The 21,985-nt window shown below is 44.9% G+C and overlaps 1 protein-coding gene across 2 annotated transcripts in view; it reads left to right on the top strand.

The window, feature by feature from the left end:
* NPFFR2 (neuropeptide FF receptor 2) overlaps window positions 1–21,985 on the top strand; it is a 44,025-nt gene that overhangs the window by 5,232 nt on the left and 16,808 nt on the right. The window contains exon 2 of one of the 2 annotated variants that reach the window (XM_034772024.1): window positions 10,875–11,381. The exons of the other annotated variant lie outside the window; for it this stretch is intronic. The gene's annotated coding sequence lies outside the window, so the exon portion shown is untranslated. The remainder of the gene's footprint in view (window positions 1–10,874; window positions 11,382–21,985) is intronic. 2 annotated transcript variants of the gene reach the window in all.

Here is a 21,985-nt window from a genome sequence, read left to right as displayed (position 1 = left end):
CAAATCTGACATCAGGAATCAAAATACTCAAAAACCAGTGGGAGAACACTTTAACCTGTCTGGTCATTCAGTGACAGACCTGCGGGTGGCTATATTACAACAGAAAAACTTCAAAAACAGACTCCAAAGAGAGACTGCAGAGCTAGAATTGATATGCAAACTAGACACAATCAACTCCGGTTTGAATAAGGACTGGGAATGGCTGAGCCATTACAGACATTGACTCTATCTCCCCTTGTAAGTACTCTCACACCTATTATCAAACTGTCTGTACTGGCCTAGCTTGATTATCACTTCAAAAGTTTTTTTTTTTCTCTTAATTAATTGGCCTCTCAGAGTTGGTAAGACAACTCCCACCTGTTTATGCTCTCTGTATGTGTGTATATATATCTCCTCAATATATGTTCCATTCTATATGCATCCGAAGAAGTGGGCTGTAGTCCACGAAAGCTTATGCTCTAATAAATTTGTTAGTCTCTAAGGTGCCACAAGTACTCCTGTTCTTCTTGTAGCTGAAGTTGTGTATCTTAGGTTGACCCTCCCCCCCCCACCCCCCCCGTAGTGTAGACCTAGCCTAAGACAGGTTCCAGTCAGAAAAGTGTAGCAAATGAGCCAAGTATTTAATGGTATTGATACAAGGTTTTTTTTTTCAGCTGCTCTATTCTGTGTTGAGAATACAGTATTATGGACATTGCCCTGTCACGGGAAAGATCGAAATTAAACGTATTTAAATTAGAATAGGTAATGCAGCAGAAAAGGTTATGATCAGGAAAGACATGTTTCTAGACAATTAAAAATACTATTGATCCAAACCATGTATTTACATTTTCTCATTGCTGTCCTCAAATTACACTCCTTATAGAAATCAAAGCAGAGGGTACTTTGTGATGATTGGGGTGGAGGGTGAGAGGAGATACGGGAAGGCCTATGTTTATTGCTAAGTATCGTCTCCTTTGAATTTTTCCCATGACAACTGCAGTAATGAAAAGGCCATCTAAGCTAATGATGCAGGAAACTTAACTCTCCCACTACATAGCCTTGGTTTTATCTTTCGTTAGGTAGATGACTGAATAATTACCTCCTCGGGCAAGCTCGAATTTATAGGCTCATAAGGGAGACTGACCGTGAACAACATTGGAATGGCAGATCCTGGGCTCGAAGGCCCCAATCCAGCAAGATATTTAGAGATGCCCAACTTTCAGCAGGTGAATTGTCCCATCGATGGGACAATTCACCTGCTGAAAATTAGGGCACGTACTCTAAGGGTCTCATTGTGCAACCCTTAGTTACACTGCTGGGTGTTTATTTACACAAGGTCTCCTTAAAGCCGGTAGGACCACTTGCACGAGTCTTCACCAGTGTATGGATTGCACAATCAGGCTCTCTATAATTCGGTGCTAGGAGGATAATGTTTCACCAAGAGGTAGCAGGAGTGTCTGTGGGAACCCCTGGTCACCAGTCCTATATTCTGTATGTGTGTGATGGGACACACCACTCACCGCCTCCTCCTGGTCACTCTGGGAATTAGCACTTGAGGGTGACCCCCCTTCCTGTGGTCACATATCATCACACCATCTCTTGCTCTCTCTCCAGTCTGCAACTCCTCTCTCCTCCCAGGAACCACAGTGTCCTCTTTGTGACTCAGCCCTCCAGCTAGGTCACTCAGCGTTTCTCCCCGCCGCCCCGTTCTGGGAGGAAGGGGTATACTCCTCCAAATTCTCTGTCACTCCCACAGTGACTCAAGCAGTCTTCCAGTTCACTGCTCTGCCTGTGCCACTTCCCCAGGGACCATCAACTCAGCAGTTCCGGGCTTTCCTCTCCTAGCCGTCATTGCTCCTTCCCTGGACCGCTTCCTTCCACTCCTGGCTCCCCTCCTTGCTCTGGGTGTACCAGCTCCAAACCCTCCTCCCTCTTCCCAGGGAATGACTGCCCTTTCCCAGCAGCAGCCTGCTTGCAATCAATCCCTGCTCCTTGACTCTTCCTTGAGGCCACAGCCTGTGGAGTTAGTAGGCCTACCTGGCCACCTTAACCGCTTCCAGTCCTGTGTGGGGTGGACACCCCATCCCCGTTGCCACACACTTTACAGTGAGACTATTTCTGATTTAAGGAGTTTTAGAAAATGTACATTAGAAATATTGCATATTTTTTAAAGCTAAGCCTCTATTAATTTTTCACATTGTTATAAAAATCTAGTCCGGTTGTTCTGTGTCCTTATGTTAAAAAAGAACGCTCATCTACCCTGATAATCGTGACAGCCTTTACAATAGAAACTGCAAATCTACTGCATGAGAATCTCATTAGAACACAGCTTTTTCACTAGTAATTAGGAATACCCAAAGCAGGAAGTGGTCTCTTGTTTTGGTAAGTGATTTTAGGCAAGCAGCAGAAACCACTCCTTTGGTCAACTTAATGTACCCTCTTACATTCACATCATACATAATTTGAAAGCTTTTTATGTCTACTTTAAGATGAGGTATGATGTGGAGCTGTCAGGTGGGGCTTTTACCAAAGAAACAGGGATAAACACCAACACATTAAAATATTTGCATTCATTTTTGTTAGTTTAATGGTTCCATGTATTATTTCAAGACATAAACATGGATTTATTTGTGATATCAAAGCCTCACAAAACAATCTAAAGGGTAAAACAAAAATCTAACAATACATCTGTACAGGTATCATTGGAATGTAATAGCACTGGTGACATTTCTAGTCAACATCATCATTGTCATCTTGTTCATCATCATGATCTCTGTCAAGAGTGCATGGGTTACCACAACCTTCATTGCCTTGGCATGAACGCAGTTCTGTGCAGGAAAGATTGTTCTGACTACAGACACAGTTGATTGTGCAGCGACCCTTACTGGTACAGAGACAAATAAGGTCTTGTAGAAGCTCAGAAGCCACCTGGCCCTTGAAGAAAAGAAGAATTAGCTTATCATCCCCATTTTTCCATCTATGTTGCAATGGTGATCCAATATCTGGCTTACCTATGTGCGAAGACATCCAAATCTTTGTTTGCCAAGATGCTTTTTTGACATGCTCTTCAAAACTGTCCTCACATAGTGTGAGTTTGACCAATGACTTGTCCTTTTTGATGGCTAGATTGAGGCGCAAGCAATTCTAGTCTCTGTGGATCTCCTTTTTTCTTGCTGTGGTCATACAGCTCTGCTACCAATGCCACGCTTAGAAACTTTTTCTATGGCGGCATAGAGCATCCACCAATAACCTGATATTACTTGCATCCAACATAAGATCCTGTCCAGTGCTGTCTTTCTGCAGTTTTCACAGGGTTACTGTTCTCATATTTGTCAAACACTACACCTACAAGGTTAGCTTTGTCAACTCCTTTAGGACCTAGCTCAACTACTTAGCAGACAATTCATGAATGTGTGGAATTTGTCTCCAGCTACATTTGTAGGACAGCCATGATATCTCTGATGTACACTACGGACTCTTTGTTGTATGCTGTTAGCTCATGGATTCTTTTTAGCTTGAGCTTCCACCTGATGTCCTAATTCAGTGTTGTCTGTTATTATTGTTCCATCAGCATGGAAAAGGGACATAGGCCTGGTCCCCACTAAGTCCCCACTTCGGACTAAGGTACTTCGAATTCAGCTACGTTATTAACGTAGCAACGTAGCTGAATTCGAAGTACCTTAGTCCGAACTTACTGCGGGTCCAGACGCGGCACGGAGGCTCCCCCGTCGATGCCGCGTACTCCTCTTGCCGAGCTGGAGTACCGGCGTCGACGGCGAGCACTTCCGGGATCGATCCCAGAACATCGATTGCCTGCCGCCAGACCCTCCGGTAACTGAAGACGTACCCATAGGCAAAGGTCCTATTGGGTGACTAAGAACAGTTACCATTGAAACATCATCTTTTGCTAAGGACAGGGCTGTGCAGAAAATAATTTCATGACTGATGCCTGCTGTGATTGTCTCTCCCTTGCCAGATTTAAATTTGGTCTTTTTGGCCATGTCAGCAAATGTTTTGATATCAGACTTCATGACCGGGCTGAAGAAGCTACCTGTCTTATTAGAATCAAGGGCACCTCTCCATTTGTTTTCAGTAAAGGCTCTTGTACATCTGATATTACATGCAGTCCAGTAGATGTGTCAATAAGCACCTCCAGATGTGATTCAGGGTTAAATGGGTTTGGCATATTATTGATGAAGTGGTCTGTAAAAGATGCAACCTGCTCTTCACTCCTCTTCAGTGCAGAGGCAAGGACTTGTTTGTGGACCTGGTCTTTACTACTTCTTGTTAGGCCACATCTTTTTCTCATCATTTTTGCATATTCATAATATGAAGCTGTGTAATGTCATCTCTAACACTAATAGTGACCCGTGCGTAAGTGTTAGTGAATTAAAAGCTAGCTTCTTGAATATTTCAAAGGCTAGTACTGCATGCATAGGCAATTACAAATTAAAACCTTCTACTAGGCAGACTAGATCCTACACTGTATGCACAAAAGCTTACAAAGGAGAAGCATTACATAAGACGTTCACGTACGTTTATATCTACCCCCTATGCAGTACAAACTATGAGCGCACAGTCTACCACTATTGGTGCAAAGCCTTCACTGTGAGACTCATCTGGTCAGCAAATTTCAATTTAAAATATAGAAAACTATTATAACACTTGTTAGATGCTTTGACAATTAAGAATATGCAGAGTGAAAAAGTGAAGCTGAAGGAGGTTTAAGTTGAACAAGTAAAACTTTATTAAAACCTGTGCATTGCTCTTTCTGTGTGGCTGGGTAACTCCCAATGTTCCCTCTTCCACAAGTGACCCATCACTAACAGAGGCTCCCGGGAACATTGGCTCTCTGACGCTAGTTCCATTGTTCCTGATACAGTGGTTGGCTTATGCCCTGAAGCAGGAAGTTTTTGGGTGGGAGAGGATTATGGGGCTCATAGTTATAAAGCAACCTGGGGTAAATATCTGACCCCATCTGCTGACACATTAAGTACTAGTCTCTGCCAGAGACAGGTTACCAGCACCTATAAACTAATTATCTAGAACTGAGAGCTATATCTCTTTTAAAGTTTTATAAGTTTTAAGCTCAGATGGCCATTTCACTGATTTGGGGCAATGCATCCCCGCATTGTAACTGCAGGGTTTTCTATAGTGAGCCACAAGGTGGCTAAGCAAAATAGGAGTTTGTAATGGTGCGCACTTACCTCATGCAAGTGTCCCTTGGTTGAGTGTGTGCTTTGCCTGCAACTTTTCCTCGATTTCCTCCGCTCACAATGCCTCGTCAGCTGCTGCGCTCGTCAGGCAGGTCTTCGATGACTCAGCCCTCCGCCAAGTCAAACACAGTCCATGTGCGAAAACAAACCAACCCCTTTTGGGGTACACAATCTAACTGGGGCCTATCTCAGAGCCCTCAGTAATGTCCTGTAGCCCTCCCTGGGCTTAGTCCTTTAACAGTCCAATCATCACAGTAGCCTCAGTTACTGTGTCCCTGCAGTCCTTCCCGGGCTCAGTCCTTTCACAGCCCCATAGGGCCCATCACAGTACCCTCAGTTGGTGTGTCCCTGCTGCCCTTCCTGGGCTCAGTCCTTTCACAGCCCCATAGGGCCCATCACAGTACCCTCAGTTGGGATCTGGCTAGTTTGCAAAGGTTCCTGGTCTGGAGGGGAGCAGCACCCCCAGCACTTCCTCCCTGGAGACTCTTTGCCTTTTCCTTGAATCAATAGTGACCCCAGCTCTCCAGCTGAGTGAGTCTCAGTTTGACCCCCTTCTGGAGGAGAGGGGGTAACAGTTCCACATACAGTCCCTTCCCTGGGCCTGTCTAAATTCCCTTCTCTCAGGTCATAGTCACTTCCCCCGTGTCTGTTGGGGGGGTGAGTGCGGGACTTGGGCCCACCCACTACTCCAGGGTCCAACCCAGGGACCATTTAATTATAGCAGCCTCATGCCATGTCCCTTTAACTAACTGCATTTCCCTGGGCCATTTCCCTTGTCTTTGTCGAGTCCCAGCAGCCAGCCAGGAGCTCCTTCCTTGTTCCCCTGGTCCCTGCCAGCAACTACCTGCCTTGGCCCTTGCTGCTCCTACAACCAGCCAGGAGTACCTTCCTTGCTCCCCCTGTGTTAAAGTATAATTCAAAAAACTTTGATTTTTAAACAATGTCTTGAATATATAGCTACATAATTGTTCTAGGTTTGTCATGTTTAGTATCATGGTGTTCGTGCGAGAAAGAACTTTTGAATGATATCCAACTCAATCTATTTCCGATGCCATTGTATTATCAAAATTTCCACCAACTGGAGGACCTGGAGCTGGGGGCTGGGAGGAGGGGCAGCAAGTCCCTCCTGCCATGCCACAGAGGGGTGACACCACTGAAGTTATGAGTCTTACAGGTCAAATGTCACCTCCCTTACCTTTCTATCGTTAACTTGCCCACAGAATTACACATGTTCCCAGACTACTGCAAACCAGATAATGGCTCAGATTAGACAGAGTGGTGAGTGTTGGCCTCCAGCTAATGAGTTGATTGTAATATGTAAGAAGCCAAGCTAGAAAATGATGCTACTTTGAGCTAGAGCTACACAGCCCTGATGATCTCAGTCCTTGTCTGCACTGGGGATCTGCCAGGGATGCAACCATCATTGCCAGTCACCAAGATAGCAGCACCAGCAGAAGCCCCCAGTCTAGACAAGGAAAGCTGTGATTGGCACTAGCTGAGCTAAGCTAAGTTTCAAGCAGAGATAGGTTCCATGTATGTAAACTTCCGCTTTCCTTGTCTACACTGGGCATTTGCACCAGTACAGTTACACTAAAGGCTGCAATGGGGGTAATTCCACGGTGTAAACAAGGCCTCAGTCTCTTACAATATTATTACAACTGGTTTGTGACTTGTCCCTTTAATTTGATAACTGACGAGGGCCAGAGATTCCCTCTGTAGTTTCATATGGCTATGATATATTATTCTTCACTTCCCACCCACAGCTGTTGTGCTTGGTAATGTTACCGTGCCCTGTTAAACAGCTGTGAAGGGACTCCTGTCTTCATACAAAAGAATGTGCATACTCTCTTTTGGGATGAGAGTCGCTATATAAATGTAAGTTATTCTATTAGCTTAGGGCTGCCATTAATGTATTCAGAGTTTTAGGCTCTGTATGGCTCCATGTCTGTTCTTTTCTTATGTCAGGTAGTGACATTGATAGGTTAAAATAACTTGTGATTTGAGTAATTCTATGACTCAGCAATTTCTGGGGAGCTCAGTGGAAATCTAGCCGTGCAGAGGAGCATGGTGCAAGCACTCCTTGCATGACCATATTCATTATGATTCAGATTTCTAGTTAGCAGTGCACAGTAGCACTGAGATGGAGGCAGAATAGAAGGAGTTTGTGGGGATATCAAAGGGATACATTTTATATTTCAGTTTCATAGCAGTTTAACTGGAAATGAATTTCCTGGGCAATCTAAATTACTTGCAAAATTGTACATCTTAAAGAACTAATAAAAAATGTTACTGAAAATAGGTTGTCTTTTTTGTTGTTTTTTTAAGCAACTTGGGAAGTGGTGGGATGATGGTGGATGGAAATAAAAGTAATGTCCTCATTTCCAGCAGCTATGTTATATTAGCTTGTGTCTGGATATAAGATTAGTATTTTGTTGTATGACATTAAAAAGTTTGGAGGGATACTAGAAAACAAATTTTTTTATTAAGAGATAAATTCAACGGCACAAGCAAACTGAAGACCTAAGTCTGTGGGCCTGACTCTCTGCTGCTTTCATTTACACTTGTGCAAAGTTAGTGTGAAATAGCACCATTCACATTTGATAGCATTTCTTCCCCCACTTCGCCCAAGTGTCAAGGGCTATGCAAGGTGCAAGGCAGTGGAGAATCAGACTCCATGCTGCATTTCTGACAGGGAGGCTCCATCTCCAGGGAGGAGAAGGTGGTTCCTTGAAATGCCATCACCAGCCTGGAGACACAGCTGACATACTTAACAATGCTCCTGTTTTATGATGATTCACCAGAGGTCCCTGTCAACCTGGAACATTTGTAATAGGGTGTTTGATTACCCTAGCCAAGGGAGCAGCAAAGGAAGAAGCCATGACTCCTTGTCCCTGCACTGATCCAGGGTATGTCTACACAGTAGCTGGGAGGTGTAGTTCCCAGCGCTGGCAGACACACGTATGCAGGGCCGGCTCTAGGCACCAGCCCAGCAAGCAGGTGCTTGGGGCGGCCAAGGGGAAGGGGCGGCACGTCGGACTGTTCGGCGGCGGGTCCCTCTCAGAGGGAAGCACCTGCCGCCGAATTCCTGCTGAAGAAGAAAGCGGTGCGGTGGAGCTGCCGCTGGAGTGCTGCCGATCGCAATTGCGATTGCGGCATTTTTTTTTTTTTTTTTTTGCCGCTTGGGGCGCCACACCGCCACAGCCTCACTGCTATTTTTAGGCTCTAGCAGAGCTAATGAACATATGTCTACATGGGCTGGGAATTGTACCTCCCAGCCGCTGTGAGGACATACTCTTCGTCAAGGCTAGAAGGAACATGGAAGTCTAGGCCTAAGTTACTACATATTAAATGCAACTTGGTTGTGAAAGGAAGTTATAGTAACAACATTACAAGTATCTCAAGACCCATTAAAATAGCTATAGCAAACCGAATATATTAATCAAACTAAGAGTGTCCTAAACTGCTAGGCTTAAAGCAGAACGGGACCTGGAGATTTATCCAGGTCACCTGTACACGGAGCACAGATTAATGCCTTGTTCATTTTTCTGATCGGTGAACATCCTACCATCCTCTGGCTCCCATGCTGCCGTGGCTGGAGGAGAGCGGTTTGCATACTTGGCCAAAATGATGGCACTAATGGAATAATACAACAAACTTAATGTTGAAAATCTATTTGACCATTCAGTTGTTTCTGCCCACATTTAAATAGCTGATTGTTTTGCTTAAATTCTCTCTCTCCAGCTTTTTTCCATGTCATCATAACTCTCCTTGAACACTAGAAACATGAGCCAATCATTCTATATAGTAGCATCCAAATGCTAGTCTGTTCCTTGGCCCAAGCGGATCTCAGGGGATCTGCCAGAAATCAAGGCCACACTGGGTCAGACCAAAGGTCCATCTAGCCCAGTATCCTGCCTTCCGACAGTAACCAATACCAGGTGCCCCAGAGGAAATGAACAGAACAGATAAAAGAAAGTGTGGCCCCTGGCTTCTGCATTGCTGGCCGGCTCTCTGGCTTCATGCAGTGCCAGGCAGCATGGGAGGATTCCACAGCACAGAGAGCCGTGCTTAACTTGTAATGAAAGAGGTGCCGGGGCTCAAGTAATTTTTTTACTTTCATAACCGATGCTGCAGTCCAGAGGTCCCAGGGCTCTGAACTGCCTGGCCCAGAGGTCCCGGGGCTCTGAACTGCCAGGCCCAGAGGTGCCGAGGCTCTGAACCGCCAGGCCCTGGCACAAATTAAGCCATGATAGAGGGGGAACCCTGTGCTAGTTATTGCAGACTCAGTCTGCAGTAACTTGCTTCCATTTGCCCTATGAGCTTTGGGTGAAAAAGTGTGACCAGCCCTACCTCTATTCTCCCCCTCCCTACTTGCCCAGAACAGAATCACCAAGTAACTCTGGTGGGGAAGGGGTTCCATGCCAGCAGCACCCCCTCTTTCCATTCACCCCCTGCTCGCCACAGCTGGGATCCACAGCTTTCAGCCCCTTCTCGCATTCTTTCCTCCTCTCCAATTTTGTTTAGTCACCTGGCACAGACTAAACAAGTACAGCCAGGTGTCTGACACTCCACCTCCATTCTGTCTCTCTTCTCCGTTTACATTGATACAATTGCTCTGGCCTATTTTACGGTTCATCCAGTCCTTATAATTCCCAAATATTTGCCCCTGTTTTCTACAATTCATGTGTTGAATTAAATATACAAAAGTAGTATTGTTTTCAGAGGAGTTCTTCTAGGGAGTTCCAGTACAAAGCATAAATTAGGGTTTAAATTGGCACATAAATGGCGTGGTATTTTTTCCACACAGCACACAGTCAACCTGTGGAATTCCTTGCCAGAGGATGTTATGAAGGCCAAGACTATAACAGGGTTCAAAACAGAACTAGATAATTTCATGGAAGGTAGGTCCATCAATGGCTATTGGCCAGGATGGGCAGGAATGGTGTCCCTAGCCTCTGTTTGCCAGAAGCTGGGAATGAGCGACAGGGGATGGATCACTTGATGATGATCTGTTCTGTTCATTTCCTCTGGGACACCTGGTATTGCTTACTGTCGGAAGACAGAATACTGGGCTAGATGGACCTTTGGTCTGACCCAGTATGGCTGTTCTTATCATCTTAATACTTGCACACTGCACTGGGGTGAATTTCACTCCATAATGAAAGGATGGAGCAGATGAAAATCTGTAATGATATAAGATGGCAAATTAGAAATCTAACTCCCCATTCCCTGACACCAGTGGGTCTTTCGCATGCACAAGGACTTCAGCATCAGGCACTGGGAAAAGATGCAGGAAACAACTAATGATTGACAGTACAGTTGCTAAGGTACAAAAGCCAAATTCCTTGTTGCCAAGAGCACCTGCCAGGTGTGGGAGCAGAGCACGAAGCAGCTGACGTTCTTCCAAGGGAGATCTCTAGCCAGTAGAATGTGATGTGCACAAAGTCATTCTTTATGGAATGGCCTGGAGCCAACACCGGACATTCTGAACAAGCCACTTCACCTTCATGCCCAACATGTAGTTCCCTACAGCTGAGGCCATTTTTCCTCACTGAATTAAAAAATAATGTAAGGGCAAAGGGTAGCCATAAACTGAGCTGTTCTCAAGCTGTAACAGAAATTACAAGCAGGGTTCCAAAGGGATGAATATTTAATGAACCTCTGTCTATGTTTTATTAGAGAAATGGGCCCATGTCTGCAGTATCCTCCTTTGGCTGGCAGATTTGAGGAGGCAATGGATGCACAAGTGCCATTCTTCCCCAGGCCGGTTTCCAAACCACTCCCCTGTGCTCTGCGGCTTCTTGTGGAGTGAACTGCCTGTGCTGATTCACATCTGCAGTGGAAATGTTCCAGCCCCCGGACCTCTGAATGGGAAGTTCTTCAATATTTCTGTTTATCCTCATTCAGTGTGTGTGATCCCATGTATTATTTAACGCACACTAACCAAACCCTGCCCTGAATATATTATTAATTTCCTCCCAGGCATTTCTATGGTGATCTCATTATGGTGTCTGAGTGCACCACAAGCTTTAATAAACTTATCTTCATAAGACCCTGTGCGATTAGGTGAGGTTCTTCACCACAGAGAAGGAGAATAAAACAGAAGAGGACATTTTTGTCATCTTTTTTGCAGTTGAAAAATGAGCGATGCAGCCTAGAAAAGTGTCTTCTTCAGTGATCAGTTCTGTGAGCAACTCTAACATTACTTCTCCTTTTGCTTTATTGCACTTGAGTTTGCTAGGCACCCTAGACGTCTGCTGAAGTTAATTGTGGTTTTAGGTGCCCCAGGGATGAGCCATAGGGAGGCATAAGTACAGACTCATGTTCTCCTAGCTAATCTTAGAGTGGTTTGGGGGGAGGCGGTATGCTACTGTAATAGCTCTGTAGTCAAAGCTTTGTGTCTAGCTTTCAGAATAGTATTTTTCATTGGCAAGGTCCATTCATAGAGAGTAAAATCTCAGTTGTTCACATACACAGTAATGACTTTTGCTGTTGTTGAGCAGTACTACCTGCATAATTAAAATAATATCATAGATAATATCTACACAGACATTTTTCCGTTTAGTAAGCTCTATATTTTAATGCAGAAACAGATTCTGTAATGAAATCTTTATGCTCCTGTGTAGCATATGAGCTCCACAAGAGGGAGCCTTTCACCTGTGGTGATTGTAATCATTGCAAGAGCAAACTTTGGGGCTACAGGTTCTGGTGGTGACAGAAAATTTCTGTGTATGGAGCTTGCAAACTCCAAGAGCATTGCCAGTTCTGCATGTAAGTTCTTCAAGTCTGCTAGCTCTACAGCCCAACCTTTGGCTGCAGCCAAAGAGAGCTCAGCATGGCTCAGAAGTAGGATGCAAAGGTGAGTCTTGCTTGTCAAGAATCACAGAAAAGTCTTCTCCAGATCAGGAGTGTCTAAATGGTATAGGCTAGGAATCCTTGCTGACCTGCAGAGCCTTCTTTCATGCTGCTGTAACATAAGGATTTTTGAAATGCTTGGCAGGAGCGTCACAGCAGAGTTTGGTGTCTCTTTATGTTGGGTTGGAGCCCAGTGCTTCGGCTGATGGGTGCTGGCAGGATACGTTTCCCTCAAATAAGTAAACCTGTAGTCCAAGCATACAATGGACAGCTTAGCTTTCATGTCAAAAAGTGTTGGAATTCTGAGTTATGAATGTTAAAAATATAGGGCAGACATTAACATAACCATAAATTCTTTTATGAAATCCAAAGCCCAAATGCTATTCATACTATTGTTCTAAACATGTATACAAGCCTAACCATTAAGCATTTACAACACCCAGACCGTAACAAAACAGTTACAAATTTATGATCATTTATACTCACAGTTTGAACAGACCAGAGAAGAGTCCTTTAATCCCGGCTCGCCCCAGTGTGATTGGACTGGATCCGATGAACAAACTCAAATGTATGGCTCTTCAGCAAACAAAATTGCTAGTGTCAATAAAACCCAGTCAGGGACAGTTCACCCTTGCTACTTTTCTTTTTCTAAGGCCTCCTCCTCCTCCCACCTTTCTTATCAGTTTTTCTTCTGTTGCCCTTTTCTTCACATGGCCTCAGTTTCAAGAAAACAGTGGCGCGTGGGAAGGTTCGTGCTTATTTTTTACAAGACAGTTTTTCTTTGGCTTGTAGCTACAGCCTCCTCTCATTGAGAGAAAACTTTCCTGTATTTTATTAGTTACTTTTTAAACCACACATCCTTCCCATTACATTCTGGTCTTCTAACTCATTGTTCTCACGGCCTTCCCGTGCTTGCTGATTAGGACCTTTTTCTACTTACCACCACAAACTAGAAAGCAAACAGATAATTTTCTTAACCAAAATTAAGCTACCTTTAATTCTTCCATTCCATAACTATCCCACAGAGAGCTTAGGGGTATGAGTGGTTTCTAGGGTCTGCTCCTCTCGATGATCCTCTGTGGGAACAAGAAGTTCATGGTGAATCTTGAGTCCTCTGCCTCCTCTGGATTGTGAGGGGCAGGGCTGTGAGAGACTGGGGGAGCTTACTCAGTGGGCAGGGCAGCTTGGGGAGGGAGAATTGGGAAGTTCAGTCTCTTGAAGTGGAACAGCGAGGGTCTGCAGATACAGAGGTTTCTTCTGAGCATGGACAGATGCTTGATGGAGCAGAGATGCTCTCAGCTTCCAATGCCTCACTGTGATCTTCCATGGTTGACCTGTCCTTGGGCATAAGAGTCCAGAACAAATATCAAGCAGATGGAGTGGCAGGGGATAACCATTGACCACATCTACTGGAGGGAGTATGCTTCCACATGGCCTGTCTTAGATATGGCAAGGGAATACAATCAGAGAAGGGAGGAGTATATCAGCCATTTTTATAATTCAGCCATTACTTTTAGGATGAAGAATTAGCTCCCCATTTCCAATGGAATTTTATTTTTTTAGTTATGACAAAACCACCTCAAAACTGAGAGGTTTGTTTGTATATTTGATTACTCGTAGTGGCACTCAATTTACCAAACTGGGGTTTCACCAGTAAATGAGTTTCATAGATTCATAGATTCTAGGACTGGAAGGGACCTTGAGAGGTCATCAAGTCCAGTCCCCTGCCCACATGGCAGGACCAAATACTGTCTAGACCATCCCTGATAGACATTTATCTAACTTACTCTTAAATATCTCCAGAGATGGAGATTCCACAACCTCCCTAGGCAATTCATTCCAGTGTTTAACCACCCTGACAGTTAGGAACTTTTTCCTAATGTCCAACCTAGACCTCCCTTGCTGCAGTTTAAAACCATTGCTTCTTGTTCTATCCTTAGAGGCTAAGGTGAATAAGTTTTCTCCCTCCTCCTTATGACACCCTTTTAAATACCTGAAAACTGCTATCATGTCCCCTCTCAGTCTTCTCTTTTCCAAACTAAACAAACCCAATTCTTTCAGCCTTCCTTCATAGGTCATGTTCTCAAGACCTTTAATCATTCTTGTTGCTCTTCTCTGGACCCTTTCCAATTTCTCCACATCTTTTTTAAAATGCGGTGCCCAGAACTGGACACAAAACTCCATCTGAGGCCTAACCAGAGCAGAGTAGAGCGGAAGAATGACTTCTCGTGTCTTGCTCACAACACACCTGTTAATACATCCCAGAATCATGTTCGCTTTTTTTGCAACAGCATCACACTGTTGACTCATATTTAGCTTGTGGTCCACTATAACCCCTAGATCCCTTTCTGCCGTACTCCTTCCTAGACAGTCTCTTCCCATTCTGTATGTGTGAAACTGATTTTTTCTTCCTAAGTGGAGCACTTTGCATTTGTCTTTGTTAAACTTCTTCCTGTTTAACTCAGACCATTTCTCCAATTTGTCCAGATCATTTTGAATTATGACCCTGTCCTCCAAAGCAGTTGCAATCCCTCCCAGTTTGGTATCATCCGCAAACTTAATAAGCATACTTTCTATGCCAATATCTAAGTCGTTGATGAAGATATTGAACACAGCGGTCCCAAAACAGACCCCTGCGGTACCCCACTCGTTATGCCTTTCCAGCAGGATTGGGAACCATTAATAACAACTCTCTGAGTACGGTTATCCAGCCAGTTATGCACCCACCTTATAGTAGCCCCATCTAAATTGTAGTTGCCTAGTTTATCGATAAGAATATCATGCGAGACCGTATCAAATGCCTTACTAAAGTCTAGGTATACCACATACACAGCTTCACCCTTATCCACAAGGCTCGTTATCCTATCAAAGAAAGCTATCAGATTGGTTTGACATGATTTGTTCTTCACAAATCCATGCTGGCTGTTCCCTATCACCTTACCACCTTCCAAGTGTTTGCAGATGATTTCCTTAATTACTTGCTCCATTATCTTCCCTGGCACAGAAGTTAAACTAACTGGTCTGTAGTTTCCTGGGTTGTTTTTATTTCCCTTTTTATAGATGGGCACTATATTTGCCCTTTTCCAGTCTTCTGGAATCTCTCCCGTCTCCCATGATTTTCCAAAGATAATAGCTAGAGGCTCAGATACCTCCTCTATTAGCTCCTTGAGTATTCTAGGATGCATTTCATCAGGCCCTGGTGACTTGCAGGCATCTAACTTTTCTAAGTGATTTTTAACTTGTTCTTTTTTATTTTATCTGCTAAACCTACCCCCTTCCCATTAGCATTCACTATGTTAGGCATTCCTTCAGACTTCTCGGTGAATGTTAATAAGAACAAACACATACAGCTTCAAAGGAAAATCAGCAACACACATACAAACTAAACCTTAAAGCTCTCACTCATTTTTTCCCAGGCAGGATTCTAACTGCTAGTGCACTTTAAACTCTTAAGATAATTATGCTGTGATACAGTTTAAGAAAAACATACTGGCTATTTGGTAAGATCTTTCTTTCTCAATTCTTGAAAAGTTTTGTAAATTTCCATCTGACTTTTCTCTCCTTATGTAATATATAAATCATTATCCAGAAGATCTCATGTCATGTCTGCTGATACATAAAGAAGGAAAATGTCTTAAATATGACACTACAAGAAGTCCTTGACCAAATAGATTACTCTGACTTTTTCTACCAGAGCCTTTTTAATATGATTTTATTCATTTTTTAAAAATGTAAGTGGACTAGAACATATCACATTAGCAGCCCTTGAGACTGAAGTTCTCTGTTCATCCAGCAAAGAGTGGTTATTAGCTGTGCAAACGTCCCCACATCATTTCCATCCCCACAAACTAGGAAATGCCACTCCTGTTCCAGTCCATATGGCAGTTCAGTTTCCATAGCTCCCAAATCCTGGCTTGTCTGCTCAGGGTACCGAGGAAGGTGTTAATTAGTGAGAAAAAGCGTGATGCTGATTTGTATGTGGCTACCTGTGTTCACATTATTCTATTCATAATTTTCAATCTCTGCTTCAGAAAAGTAGTCTGGAAGGTGATCTCATAATCAATTTCTCAGAATTATAGCAAGTGATATTTCATTCAAGAGTAAAACAAAATGGTCTGAATAAGAACAGATAAAATCCTATTTTTTCCACCTAGCACTGAAAATACTAGCAGCTCAATTTAGTAAAGAATAATTTTTTTCACTTGTGTTTGAATTTTGTGCTTGTGAAAGTGAGGGTCTAACAGCACTGGCTTGAGCCAGGGATCTGGGTCAAGTCCTCATTTAATGTGTTCCTAGCTCTCGTTAACATTAATGGGAGTTACACACGTATCATGTTAGATCCCTTGACAGCACAAGCAGGTGCCAGGCAAATTTCTCAACAGCTCTGCCAATGTCCCTCAGTTGGACCTACAATACTTCTGCTGTTCTTGTCTTGAGCTTCTTTTTATCTTTAGTACATTAGTTTTGTGATGTTTATAAAGAAGAACTGAAAGCAGACCATCAAACTCATTTTCCCAAGGGGTCCACGTCAGGCTGGAATCCAAGCTTCAGAAGGCACATAAGGTAGTCCATTTGCTTACAGATCCAGTTCATCTCCTGAATTACCTTTGTGTCATGGATTCATCTATCTTCCTAAAGATTTACTGGACTTTTCAACTACAGTAGAACCTCAATGTTATAAACACCAGATTTAGGAACTGACTGGTCAACCACACACCTCATTTGAATCCGGAAATATGCAATTAGGCAGCAGCAGATGGGGGGGAAAAGCAAATACACTATAGTACTGTATTAACTGTAAACTACTAAAAAAATAAAGGGAAAGTTTAAAAAAAAAAGATTTGACAAGGTAAGGAAACTGTTTCTGTGCTTATTTCATTTAAAAGCAGCATTTTTCCTCTGCATAGTAAAGTTTCAAAGCTGAACTACGTCAATGTTCAGTTGTAAACTTTTAAAAGAACCATAAGGTTTTGTTCAGAGTTATGAACATTTCAGAGTTACAAACAACCTCCATTCCCAAGGTGTTGGTAACTCTGAGGTTCTACTGTAAATTGAAAGTCCCCTAGTAATTTCAGTTTTCCTATTTTAAAAAAGAGAAACCCATTCGCTATAAATTCTGTTACACACAATGGCAACTTACAATGCATAACAAATTTATTAGAGCATAAGCTTTCGTGGACTACAGCCCACTTTGTTAGTCTCTAAGGTGCCACAAGTACGCCTGTTCTTTTTGCGGATACAGACTAACACGGCTGCTACTCTGAAACCTTACAATGCATGTTTTGCAGAACCCACAGCTGAGAAAGGCAGAACTTTATGACCCAACCATCAGCCAACTGAAGTCTCTGCCTTGGTACGTTAAGCATTTCCCCATGTGTTACCGCGGTAGCCTTTTGCAATACACCTCACTGAGAGAGGATAACTCTGCGCTTGCTCTTTGATCAAGACTGAGCAGGTTTCCTTACTGGCCAGCACCTCTCCTTCAAGGTTTCAGGGTTCTTTTCTCCTTGGACACTAGCTGCTTGAAAACACCCACACAACAGTACAACTGCTTAAATCAAGATTTAGTAATTCCATTTTCTCTCTGTTGTTATAGCAAAGACAGCTTGCTTGACAGATCGAGATCAAACTCCCCATAATCTCCACTAGCTGAGGTACTCTCAGCTTACTTAACGAAAAGAAAGGCTCAGATGTTTAAAGAGCAAGGCCTAGCGCTGACCTCTTCTGTGAGGAGTGTGCCAGTCCCCATCTTGTCCAGAGAGCAAGAATTTCCCTCCTCTCCCATAAAACCTCTTTCTCAAGGCTCCAGTATTCAAGCTCATTAGCATATTGGGGTACGTCTACACTACCCGCTGGATCTGCGGGTAGCGATTGATCTATCGGGGATCGATTTATCGCATGTAGTGTAGACGCGATAAATCGATCCCCGATCGCTCTCCCGTCGACTGCTGAACTTGAGCTCGGCGAGAGGCAGAAGCAAAATCAATGGGGGAGCCGCGGCCATTGATCCCGCGTCGTGAGGACGCGAGGTAAGGCGAACTAAGATATGTCGACTTCAGCTACTCTATTCTTGTAGCTGAAGTTGCGTATCCTCGATCGATCCCCCCCAGTGTAGACCGGGCCTAGGTGAAGCCTTCTTTTTTTCCCTTCCAAAGCATTTTTTTCTAACCCTACCTTCCCCCGAGTCAGGTTACCCTCTCTCCAATGGGCGTTTAGACATAAGCGTAGCACCTCCCGGGTAGTTCTGTGAGTCCCTGCCTAATCCATCAGGCTGCTTATTGATTGGCCTTTTCCACTGTTCTTGGGGATATGTATTTCAGTCTGGCTGGGGGGATATATTCTAAATCTAAAACTAACCTCTGTCATCTTCCTCGGCTATCAGGTATTAATTGGTTGACAGATGGTAATCAGTCTGTCTGTGTTTGCCTCTCTGTAAACCCAATCCCATGTCCTAGCACATGCAGTGCAGTCAAGCACATTTTCTGCTTCCTCGGGATCTTGTCATGATTCTCACATGCCATCCCTGTTAACTCCGTGTAGGGAGGGTTCGTCGAGGCTTGTCCCTCTCCGGGGCGGCGGGGAACCACACCGCCTCCCTTAGTCCCTGCACTGGCCCCCGGGGAATCAGTCGGGCCGCAGGAGTCCTGGCTCAAGCCGTCCGGCAGGGGCTGAGCAAACAGGTAAATCACACACCCAGGCGTCAGTCTCTGAGCAGCCTGGGAGAGGGGGAGACGGCCACCCATGAGGTGGGTGGCAGGGGGGACGCAGGCCCTCCCACTCCACTGTGTCCCAGCCCGGGGCCCTAGCAGCAGCCAAAGGCCCGCTGCTGTGTCAGTGGGGATCCCGGACGCAACACACGGACATGGGTTTGGGCAGTGTTGCAGCCAGACTCGGGTCGACTGCTCCCGGGCTACTTCCCAACCCCCTCTCTGGAGGTACCTGTGTCAAGGTGGTGTCCTCAGGGGGGTCAGTCCCCATTGGATCCTCGGGGTAGCTGGCGAGGGGTAGGCTCAGCGACTCGTCGGGGTAGCTGGCGAGGGGTAGGCTCAGTGACTCTCCCACACACTAGTCTGCGTAGAGTATCAGCCGGTCACGCCAATCTCCAGGTCCACCACTGGTTACTGGAGTCTCCCCAGCAGGAGCTGGGCTGGAGGCATCCGGTCTCTCCAGCGGCTGCCTCTCGAGTGAGCTCTGGGGTTGGGCTCTTATACTTCCTGTCTGGCACCTGACCTGCTGGGGGGTGGGCTTGGAGTGCTCTGGCCCCGCCCACTCAGGTTTACGTCACACACCGCCTCCCTACACTCCCCATGTTGTTTTGTGGAAGTTCAGCATATATCCCACCACAGACTCACCCCACCTCTGAGGTGCTGCCTTTCCATTCACACCTTACCATGTCCATGGGTTCCCTGATCCTCCTGCCATACTTGCGTTCCAAAGAAGAGAAACCTTTGGGCACTTCCTTGCATCTCGGTCATGTGGGTGCTGACTGGCAAAAGTTTTTAACTTCATAGTTATGACTCCATTAAACTGGTCAACCAGCCTGCTAATCTTGGGGTATATGAGGAAGACTGGAATTGTTGACCCTATACTTCTCCCATAAACTTTAGAGCAGGAGTGATATACAGTTGGACAATACTGCACTGGGGAAATCCCTCCTTTTCTTATTTCTAGCAAGCTATCAGCCACCTTGTCACCTTCCATAGAGGATAAGGCCAGCACTTCTAGGTATGTGCGTATTTTACAATATTTGCATAATTTCAACTAATTTGCATGTGACCATAAATTTCAGGTGATGGGAAATAGGCCCTTCCCCGAGCAGGGTTGCAGGTGGGTCAGGGTTCTACATGGAACTTGGCAGCCCTGACTGGAGTAGGTATGGAGATGTGAGGCAATCTAGGAATTTGGGATTAAATGGGGGTGGGACAATTATGGCCATTTCTTGTAGTATCCTGGACAAACTTGACTGAATTACGATTAAGCCTTACTGAATTAAATTTAGGTATTTTAGGAGACCAGTGTATTAAAAATGCAAATGTTCATGTATTAGCGTGGGATTGTAGAGAACTTGTAGATAGGCCTCCGTGCAATATCTGAGAAGTACTGTGAGCTTCGAAAGACTATGCTGAACAATGTAGCAGACACTAAACATCTGTTGGGACAATACGTGTGACGTGGAATTTCTAGGAAGAATTTGGAAGAGGGGACTGCAAATTCTCACCTACTGACTGAGCCTTTGAAGCTTTGCCCTGAGGGGAAAGTTCAAAGACTGACTTACTCATGAGGGTGCTTGTTCTGAGCTGACGCTGTGATGAACTTGTAACCACAGAGAAATCCTGGTGTGGGACTGGAAGAACTGTCCACCATCCAGAGCCCTTGTTGGAATCAGGGGCTGATCTCTGGTAAACCTGTTACCATGCCTATAAGTTATTTTATTGTTTTAATATGTTTTCAGCATAATACTTTTACCTTAAGAATAAATGTGCTTGCTTAGAAAGAGTTGTGGGGTAGTTTAATCTGTGGCAATAATACTGCGTGCCATCTCTGAGGGGAGAAGTAAAGCAGGTGGGCGTCAGCAGTTTGCCTTGCTGGGGAATAACACAGTGAGGGTAGGGAACTATTCAGCCTGGAAATCCCTGGTCAGACAAGAGAGAGATAAGCCATGGCTGGGGAGCTGGAAACCTAGAGTGGGTGCCCTTGGTGGACCATAGAGGGGGAATACAAGTGCAGTTGCCCAGAGCCGTGACACGAGGGTGCTGGGGGTGTGTGTGTGTCTGGGTAAGATGGGTAGGTTCTAGGGTGTTTGCTGGGTACTGGGTGGTGGAGTGGATCTGAAATAGCTGGGAGTGTCTGGGTGCTGCTTGAGGGTAGCGGGACGCTTTCAGGGGTGGGTGCATGTATGGCTCAGGTATGCGGGTGGGTCCTGGGTGCTGTTGGGGATGGGTGGATCCTGGGATATGACAGAGCCTGAGTTGGTGAATAGGTGCTGTCTAGGAGGAAAGCAGAGGTCCGTCTGGGGAGCTGAGGTCTCTTTGGAGAGCAGGGGCCTGGGGTGTAGCTGGGGGTAGTGGAGTCTGGTCTGGCTGGGATGCAGGGATCTTTCTCGTGGTCTGGAGTTTGGCTGCAGGCAGAGTGTCACCGCCTGGGGGCCGGTGTGCCTGGGGCTAGTACTGAACCCCTTTCACCTTCTGTAGTGGGGATGACAGACAGGAGACCTGACGTCCTGAAGCCAAGTCCCACAGCATCCTCTAGCAGCCAACAGTGGGCTCTGCAGCTTCTGCCCCCATCTCAGCCAGACGCCCGATATTCAGACTGAGATTTGGACAGGCAGCTGGGCTACACACGCGTGACTATCACATGAGAGGCACTTGGCAGCCCTGACCTCCATTCTCTGTGTGCAGAGGGGCTTGGACAGCATGTGAGAGAGGATTCTCCCCCCGCCCCCCTCCATCCCTCACATCTTGGGATAGGTCCAGGGCTCAGGAGTTGAGCCTAGAGTGCTGTACAACTCTTCAAAGGGAGGGAGTTATCCTTCCCAAAGCATTATTTAATACTGTGCATTTGATGTATAGGCCCTTCCTAGGGCTTGAAAGGTTTTTTTATTCATAAACTTCATTCTGGTCTCATTCAGAATTTCATTTCTTTGCTGTTTGACTGTGTTCAACGGATTGTTTGATTAAAAAAACAATTGCATGTGACAATTGGGTGCAATAAATGCTGTCTTTGCCATTTTTTTTTTTTAATTTCAGTACATCTCCAAACAAAAACTCTTACCTGACTATAGTGGCCTTCAGTGCATCCACACTCATACAAAGTCATTTACTGCAAGTATCTTATCTGTCAAAACCTATTTCTTATCCTTTCAAAGCATGGCTTTGGTAAAGTCCCACGGCTAGATCTTCATTTAACATAAATTGGCCTCTTTGCATTTAATTCAG

The sequence above is a fragment of the Trachemys scripta genome, chromosome 5 (genome assembly GCF_013100865.1).
Source record: "Trachemys scripta elegans isolate TJP31775 chromosome 5, CAS_Tse_1.0, whole genome shotgun sequence".
Classification (NCBI taxonomy): domain Eukaryota; kingdom Metazoa; phylum Chordata; order Testudines; family Emydidae; genus Trachemys; species Trachemys scripta.
Note: the sequence above shows the minus strand (reverse complement) of the source record. Positions and strands in the feature narration are given on the sequence as shown.